The sequence below is a fragment of the Piliocolobus tephrosceles genome, chromosome 15 (assembly GCF_002776525.5).
Source record: "Piliocolobus tephrosceles isolate RC106 chromosome 15, ASM277652v3, whole genome shotgun sequence".
Lineage (NCBI taxonomy): Eukaryota > Metazoa > Chordata > Mammalia > Primates > Cercopithecidae > Piliocolobus > Piliocolobus tephrosceles.
The window spans coordinates 9,518,862-9,527,525 of NC_045448.1; the positions used below are offsets into that span (position 1 = coordinate 9,518,862).

Genomic DNA, 8,664 nt, shown 5'->3' on the forward strand with positions numbered 1-8,664 from the left:
CTCCCCCAAACCCCCCACTTCCTCTAGTACCCCCTACTTCCCCAGTACCTCCCACTCCCCCTAGTGTCCCCCACCCCATCTAGTACCCCCCACACCCCAAGTACCTCCCACTCCCTCTAGTACGCCCCACACCCCCTAGTCCCCCCAGTCACTTTGGAATGCCTTCTCCTGCTTTCTGCTTATTCCGCTCCTGCAGGAGCTGCCCTTGGGGGTGGGGTGCAGGAGTGCAGTGATGTCCACTCGAGAAGCTCCTTGGGACCTTTGCATTAGTGCCATCTCTGTGCACATACAGTGGCGCACACAGTCCTTCAGCCCAGAAACTTGTGAACACACAGCTACTACTGACCGAGCACTTATTCCATGCGGACTTTAAAAGGATACTTTGAGATATAAATAAGAGAAAAAGCTCAAAATGGCTTGTAATAGTCATAGCTGACCCTTACATAATATTTACAACATGCCAGATGTGATTTGAATACTTTCTACACATTAACCCCTTCAATCCTCATGATGATCTCATAAACCAGATACAGTTATTATCACCATCCCCATTTCACAGATGAGGAAACTGAGAGAGAAAATAAACAAGCCAAAAGTCCTCAGTGGTAGTGGTGGTGGATTGGGCCGTCAAGCTCCATAGTCTTTGCCCCTGGCCCCCACTATCCCATGTCTCTGACCTTGGGACAGCTTTCTCTCACTTAATGAGATGTCTCAAGGTGGGGACATCCCAAGGGAAATTAATTCAACCGCTCAAGGCTGTCACCAAGGGCTTGGCTTCTTTTCATCTTGACACTCTGCCACCGTTAGCCTCTTGGCTTTTATGTTGGTTATTATCCCTTTATGTCACAATATGGCTGCAGCAGTTCTAAGTATCATGTTCTCACCCAGCCACACCCAAAGGTCAGAAAGAGAGAAAGTCCCTTCTTTATGGCTCTTTTTTTAAGAGTAAGGGAAACTTTCCCCAAATTCACCCAGAGATTTCCCCTCGTGTCCTGTTAGTCAGAATGAAGTAACATGCCTGTTCATAAACTAATCACCGGGTCACCCTGACTGACTTAGACCAATCAAGACACTCTACCAGGCTCCGAGGGAGTCCTGCTTCTCCTGAAGCATGTGGCTGCCTGAAAACCTGAATAAAACAGGCGTCTGGCTTGCTGGTGAGGGAGAGGAACTGGAAGGGTTGCAGGCCTGTCACACACCATCGCTATTTCTGGCTGTCACATCAGCCTTGTGAGATCAGGACTTCTATCGTTTTATAAAAAAGGAAACCAAGACTCAGAGACAACGAGGTGCTTGGCCAAGGTCAGCGGCTGGTGAGTGGAGTCCGTGTGCTCAGCCCATCCCCAGCAGTCTGGCAAGGTTGGAAATTGGTCTTTCTTTTCCCACCCTAGACTGATTGCGTTGGAAAGATTCATGCTCCTGTCAGCTGGCTCTTGCTGTCCCTTCCTGAGGGCTGTGCCTCTGAGAACAGTTTAATTTCAGAAACCCTCACATGGTGGCTCCTCTCCCTGCCAGGCATCAGGAGGCCGCAGAGGAGCAGCAGAGGCAAGACTCGCTGTCCAGCCTCCCTTCTGGGGGGACTGCGGTCAGGGAGCCCAGGCTGACCCTCGTGTTCTCATGCCTCGGTCCTGTTGATAAGAGGGAAGTCAGTGCTGGGTTCCTATCCACAAAGCCCTTGGGGGGAGTGGGTCCCACGCGCTGCTTCTGCAGACCCAGCTCATCCTGTTTCCGGTGGCTTTTTTTTTCTTTCTTTCTTTCTTTTTTTTGAGACGGAGTCTCGCTCTGTCGTGATCCGACCCCCTCGGCCTCCGGAGGTGCTGGGATTACAGGCGTGAGCTACCGTGCCCGGCCCTGTTTCTGGTTTCTGATTCTCTTAGGACGTCATTGCCTTTGATCTTCTGAGCCCCCGGAAGGGCTCAGCCCTCTCACATCTGCCTTCCTCCTAGAGGTGTGGCGCCTGCCCTTCCGCCGCGCAAGGGAGGGGAGTGACTGGGCGCCCAAGTCCTGTTGCCCGTCCCCTCTCCCTTGCCCGTGCTCAGAGCCAGGGACTCTGCTATTTGTAGGCCCTGCAGGCTCTGTCTGGGGTCTTTCCCCAGGTGAGGGTGTGCCTCCGGGAAGCAGAGGCAGCCTGGAGTTCCTTCTGGATGCCGGCCAGGGCTGCGCTGTTTGCCTGGAGAGGCCATGGGCACCACTGAGAAGGTCCCTGGGACTCGCTGCTCAGACACAAATGTGGCAGTCAGTCAGGAGCTACATTCTTCTTTGCTGGAAACAAGCAAGGATAGACTGTGATTTTCCTCTCCCTCTGTTGTGTATTTTTCACTCCTGTCTTTCCACCCACCCATCCATCCGTCCATCCACTCATCCATGCACCCACCCACCCACCCACCCATCCATCCATCCATCCATCCACCCACCCACCCATCCACTCATCTATCCACCCACCCATCCATCCATCCAACCATTCATCCACTCATCCATGTACCCACCCACCCATCCATCCACCCATCCATCCATCTATCCATCCATCTATCCATCCACCCACCCACCCATCCATCCATCCACCCACCCATCCATCCATCCATCCATCCACCCATCCATCCATCCATCGAATCATCCACCCACTCATTGAACCATCCACCCACCCACCCATCCATCCACCCATCCACCCACCCACCCATCCACCCATGCATCCATCCATTCACCCACCCACCTATCCACCCATCCACCCATCTATCCATCCACCCACCTGTCACATAGCATAGCAAATACAACAAAGACTCATGTATGGTTCCTGCCCCTACACCCTCAACACTCACATCCTAGTGGGGGACTCCTACAACTAACGAATGCATAAGTTTTTAGCTCCCTGATGGGCATTTGTATTTGAAGTTGGGGGTGGGGAGCTGCACAAATGTGCACAACTTAATAGAGGTCTCTCTGGCACTGTGCCAAAGTGAAGCTGAGAAGCAGTTAAATTTTTGTGTTTTTTTTGGTTGTTCAGCCTCTGTGGAGAGTCTCAAAAATTCTCGATGCCAACTATATTTCACGTTGTCATGGCAAGCTATTGGGAAAAGTTTTCAATTAGCAATAATCATGCCTCAGGTAAACCTCATTGGCTATGGTACCGCCACTGCTGAAAGCTGAGGAGTTATTTTTAAGCAAGGGTGCTGCCTTCCCAGCATGTCTTAAATTTCTCCAGGGTGAGTCAGATCACCCCTGTTCTTGGGGACCTCTTACACCGGCTACTGGTCACCAGGTCTATTGGAGGTTAGTGACCTTAGCCCTGGAAGGGGAGCCTCAAAGTCACTGGTGAGCCTCAAAAGAGGCTGGCAGGGCTGCCTGCCCTGACCCATCTGCTACGGTTATAATGGGGAGTGTCCTTGGGTAATGAACTGCTATGTAGAGCTCATGATTAAGCACTAATTAACTATTAATGCACTGTCATAATTTTGCCTGACCCTTTCTGTGCCAAAGAATTGTATCCCGCAGTTCCATTTCTGATCCCACATTTTCTGATTTGTGGCCATGGTGGCCCCTTTTCAAGCTCACCTGTCTCTGCAGTGGCCGGATGGAGCACTAAGGGTATATGCGCTACGAGGTCATTGTCCACTGGTAGTAGGTGGTATAGATGACGACTCATGGGTGTAACGTGTGTAAACAACAACAGATACACCAGCTGGGGTCAGCCACACCTGGAATTCTGGCTGTAATGCTGCTATGGTTTGGATAGTTGTCTCCTGAAACCTCATGTTGAAATTTGATCCTCGATGTTGGAGGTGGGGGCTTATGGGAGGTGTTTGCGTCATGGGGACAAATCCCTCATGAAAGTCTTGGTACTGTCCTTGTCCTTGTTATAATGAGTAGATTCTCACTCTATTAGTTCCCTCAAAAGCTGGTTGTTTAAAGAACCTGGCACATCCCCCTCCTCTCTCTGGCTTTCCCTCTCCCCATGTGATCCTTACACATACCGGCTTCCCTTTGCCTTCTGCCATGAGTGGAAGCAGCCTGAAGCCCTCACCAGAGGCAGATGCTGGCACCACGCTTGTTGTACAGTCTGCAGAACCATGAGCCAAAGAAACCTCTTTTCTTTATAAGTTACCCAGTCTCGGGTATATCCTTTATGGCAATGCAAATAGACTAAGGCAAATGTACTCACCTTGGTGTTACCTCAATCATGTTACTTAACCCTTTGAACTCTTCTCATCCATACAGGAAGGAGAAGAGTAGCACCTGCCTCACATGTTTCACCAGAAAGAGGACCTCAGGCTCCAGTGATGGATCGGGACATGTCTTGTCCTGAGGTTTCCTTTGCTGTACTTCACTTGGGGCCATCTCAGGAACCTCCGAGACACCACTTGGAGGAAGCACTCAGCTCTGCCTCTGGCCTGCACCTGTCCTTGGGTTTATGGGTGGGGTCAGTTGTTGGGACTATTTTAGTTACAGGTTCCAGAAATCCATCTTCAAGCTGCAAAGGGGAATTCTTGTAAGGATTTGGGGGTATCTCCCAGAATCTGAGGGTAAGAACTGAGCTGGCTTTCAGGAGCGATGGGAACTCGTGGTTCGGCTCCACCTGTGTCTCATCCTGGCTCCTCTTTGTGAATCTGCATTTTTCTTTTCCTGGAGATGAGATTTTCCTCCTTCTCTGTCCATGTGGCATGACATGTAGTCACAAATGCTCCCAAAATTTAGCTTCTCGTAATCCCAACGCTTTGGGAGGCTGAGGCGGGTGGATTCACCTGACTTCAGGAGTTCAAGACCAGCCTGGCCAACATGGTGAAACGCTGTCTCTACTAAAAACACAAAAAATTAACCGGGCATGGTGGCAGGCGCCTGTAGTCCCAGCTGCTCGGGAGGCTGAGGCAGGGGAATCATTTGAACCCGGGAGGTGGAGCTTGCAGTGAGCCGAGATCTCACCACTGCACTCCAGCCTGGGTGACTAGAGCAAAGCTCTGTCTCAGAAAGGAAAGGGAAAGGGAAGGGAAAGGGAAGGGGAGGGGAGGGCCTTCTCTACTCAAGTTATTAATTAAGACTGAGCTGACATGTCTTGGTCCTAAGTTCCAGATGTTCAGCTGGGGCCAGGGGTCTGTGACTGGCACATCACCTGCAGCCACAGGTGGGGTCTGAGAGAGTGGCGTTTGCTGGCAACACGCAAACAGTGAGAAAGCCAGGCCAGCAGTCCTCAATGAGGTGGGGTGGTGTTGGGACGAGCAGGGTCCCAGGAAAAGGGGTTGTGGAAACTGCTCTACCGCCACCTGCCTGGGGCTGCTCACTGAGAGGACACAGTGTCCTGGAGTGTCATCATTCCCCCATGATGGCTTCCAAGAGGTGGAGTGAACATGCACTTAGGGCACCAGCAAGGCCAGCAACAACACTGAAAACATTTTTTTTTCCTGATAAAAATTGTTTGGGTTTTTTGGAGATGGAGTTCTGTCACCCAGACTGGAGTGTATTTGCTAGATCCCGGCTCACTACATCCTCTGCCTCCTGGGTTCAAGGGATCGTCTTGTCTCAGCCTCCCAAGTAGCTGGGACTACAGGTGCACACCACCACGCCCAGCTAATTTTTCTATATTCAGTAGAAACAGGGTTTTGCCATGTTACCCCAGCTAGTCTCAAACTCCTGGCCTCAAGTGATCCTCCTGCCTCGGCCTCCCAAATGCTGAGATTACAGGCATGAACCACTGCACCCAGCCAAAAATTGTTTTTAAAAATCAAAGTCAACATAAGAAAAAAGTTAGAAACCTTCTGGACGTTTATTACACTTCTTATAAAGTTGATGATTGTTTTTATCTTGAATGATATTATTGGGTGCATTGGATTGCATAGTGTCCCCTCAAAATTCATGTTCTTCCCAGAAGCTCAGAGTGTGACCTTATTTGGAAATAGGGTCATTGCAGATGTGATTAGTTAAGATGGAGTCACACTGGAGTAGAGCAGGCCCTAACTCCAAAGAAGATTGATGTCATATGAGGAGGAGAAGAGACAGAGTCACCACACACAGGGAGAGAGCCACACAGGGAGGCAGAGACTGGAGCGAGGCACCTGCAAGCCAGGAAACGCCAGTGGCTGCTGATGACACCGGAAGTTATGAAAGTCAGGAAGGGTCCTCCCCTGGAGCCTTCAGCAGGATCACAGGCCTGTTGACGTTTGTATGTCAGATTTCTAGCCTCCAGTGTGTGAGGGGACACGTTTGTGTTGTTCTAAGCCATTCAGTTTGTGGTTCTTCCTCACAGCAGCCACAGGGAATCTCCGTTGGGTTGGGGAGTTTTATGCTTTTCAATACTTGCAGCATAAAACGCCCCAAAGTTCTTAGTTTATTCCTGGATAGAGGTGAACAGCACAGGCTCGAGAGTTATCTGTGTCTGAATAAAAACCTTATCTTTGCTATTTACTAGTTATATTGCCTTGGCAGGTAATGTAACCTCTTTGTGCCTCAGTTTCCACATCGGTAAAATGAGGTGAATAATCCTACCCAGGTAATGGAGGTGTAAATCAGCTACTGCATGCAAAGGCTTGACAAGGTGCCTGGCATGTGACAAGGCCTCAGTGTAAAACACTTGTTCTCATCACATCCCTCAGCAGGTCAGATGATGGCGGGGGTGGCCAGTCCAGGGACTGTGGGCTCCCTTTCTAGGTGGGCAGGCTGAGAGGGGTCATCTGCAGGGACCTAGCTTTGTTGAGGGCTGCCTGGGAACCGTGAACTTCCTGCAGGAAGAGCTCTTTTCCTGGGGCAGGCTGCTGTAGGAGGGGTCCTCTGACAATGGGACAGGAACTGAAGCTGGTCTGGATCTGCTCAGGGACTCAGCAGAGCTGTAGCACCGAGCCACCCGGCTGCTGGTCTAGTGGGGGAAGTGTTTACCACCAGGCCCTTTGCCCCGTGATTCTCTGCCCGACGGAGGATTGGCCCCAGTCCAAGCCTTGCCCTGTACTTATGACCATTTTAAACACATCTGCAGATGCTGTCATATTCAATAAAATATATCCTTGGAAAGGCAATGTGAAATTTATAGTGGCTTTTCATTCTTGCACATTTTCTTAATTACGGATACTAAAAGCCTAATCATGATCGTGTGAGGCTTTGTAATAAAATGGTTTCATAAAATGTTGAGAAAGTGTTTGAAAAACGTTGGAAGCCTGTCCCACTGGAGGGTGACCCCTCCGCAATCCCGACAGGAGGTTGTGCAAGCTGGAGTCCACACCTGCTACAGGAACTCCTGCCTCCAGGGGAACCTGTCTACGGGCAGCTCTGATTTTCAGAAAGCTGACAGCTACGCTGCCTGTGACCCTGCCTGTGACCCTGCCTTTAAGCCGACGACTACGCTGCCTGCGACCCTGCCTTCCTGTCACTGCACCCCACGGTCCTGTTAATCCCTCCTGGAGCGCCTGAGAACAAGGGTCCCTCTTTTCCCCCACCACAGTCCTCCCCATCCCCTGCTTCTGCTGACTGCCATCTTCAAAGTCACTCCCTGGGCCACCTCATCAGGGCCTTTAGCCCAGTTCAGCCTCTTCTGCAGGCAGCACCATTGGCGCCGGTGGCTGCTCCGACTCTCGGTCCCCTGTGAGTGTCCTGCCTTTATTTTGCAGCAGAAGGGGAAAGGATCCAAGGAGAAAGCCAATAGGTGTCCTCACGAATCCAGAAACGTCTCTCCCTTCCCGCCACCTTAGAGAGGTGGTGCCTCCCCCTGCTACTGCCATTCCCTTTCCTCCCCACACCCACTGTGGGAAGCAGCACAGCGCCATGGAAAGGCCTAGAACTGGGAATCAGGGCACACTGGGTGTGCATTCCTTTTGTACCAGTCACTAGCTTGCAACCCAGGCAACTTCCTTGACCTCTGCTTTCAGTTTCTTCATCCAAAAATGAGACTGGCAATTCCACCTCCCAGGGCTTTTATAAGGATTAGGTGCATGGTGCTTAGTAATATGGTACCATGGTACTTAGGTGCTTGGTAAATATTAGATAAGCCTCGACCTCCTGGGCTCAAGCAATCCTCCCACCTCAGCCTCCAGAGTAGCTGGGACTATAAGTGCACACCATCACATCCACCTAATTTTAAAATTTTTTATAGTGACAGGGTCTCGTTCAAGTGATCCTGCCACCTTGGCCTTCCGAAGTGTTGAGATTACAGGCATGAGCCAAAATTCTTGAACAGGGGCCACAGGATCATATTACAACTTCATAATATTTACTTGGAGAGAATTAAGCTGATAAGTGGATATAACAGGTATAAAATTCATCTTTTCCCTGGCCAGAGCACCTCAAGAAGAAAATAGTGATCCCAATCACCATCACTGAAGCAAATCCTGTCCTCTGGTTCTGTCTTCACCTGGAGGCCTCTAGCATCCTTCCAAGACGCTTCTCCACAATTCCTTCCAGAAGTCTCTGCAGATGCTTGCCTGTGCTTGGCCATGCTGGAGTGACCATGTGGATCATGTCCCGGCTCTTCTTCTAGGTGCTCAGGACCGCTGGGGGTGGGGGTGGGAAAGTGAGAAATTGGAGGTTGATGCATTACCTATGGATCCTTAATGAGTACCCCAAAACCTAGCAGCTTACAACAACTTTATGATCTTACACAGTTTCTGAGGGTCGGAAGCCCAGCTTAGATGGGTGCCTCTGGCTCGGAGCCTCCTAGGAGGCTGTAGTCAAGTTGTTGGATAGATCCACATC

At 50.6% G+C, this 8,664-nt stretch overlaps 1 non-coding gene across 1 annotated transcript; it reads right to left on the reverse strand.

Moving 5' to 3' along the window:
* Nucleotides 1-3,001: 3,001 nt before the first annotated feature.
* LOC111532501 lies at nucleotides 3,002-3,142 on the reverse strand. The gene has a single exon (XR_002728563.1). It is a non-coding gene; the product is annotated as a U4 spliceosomal RNA (small nuclear RNA).
* Between the last annotated feature and the right edge of the window lie 5,522 nt (nucleotides 3,143-8,664).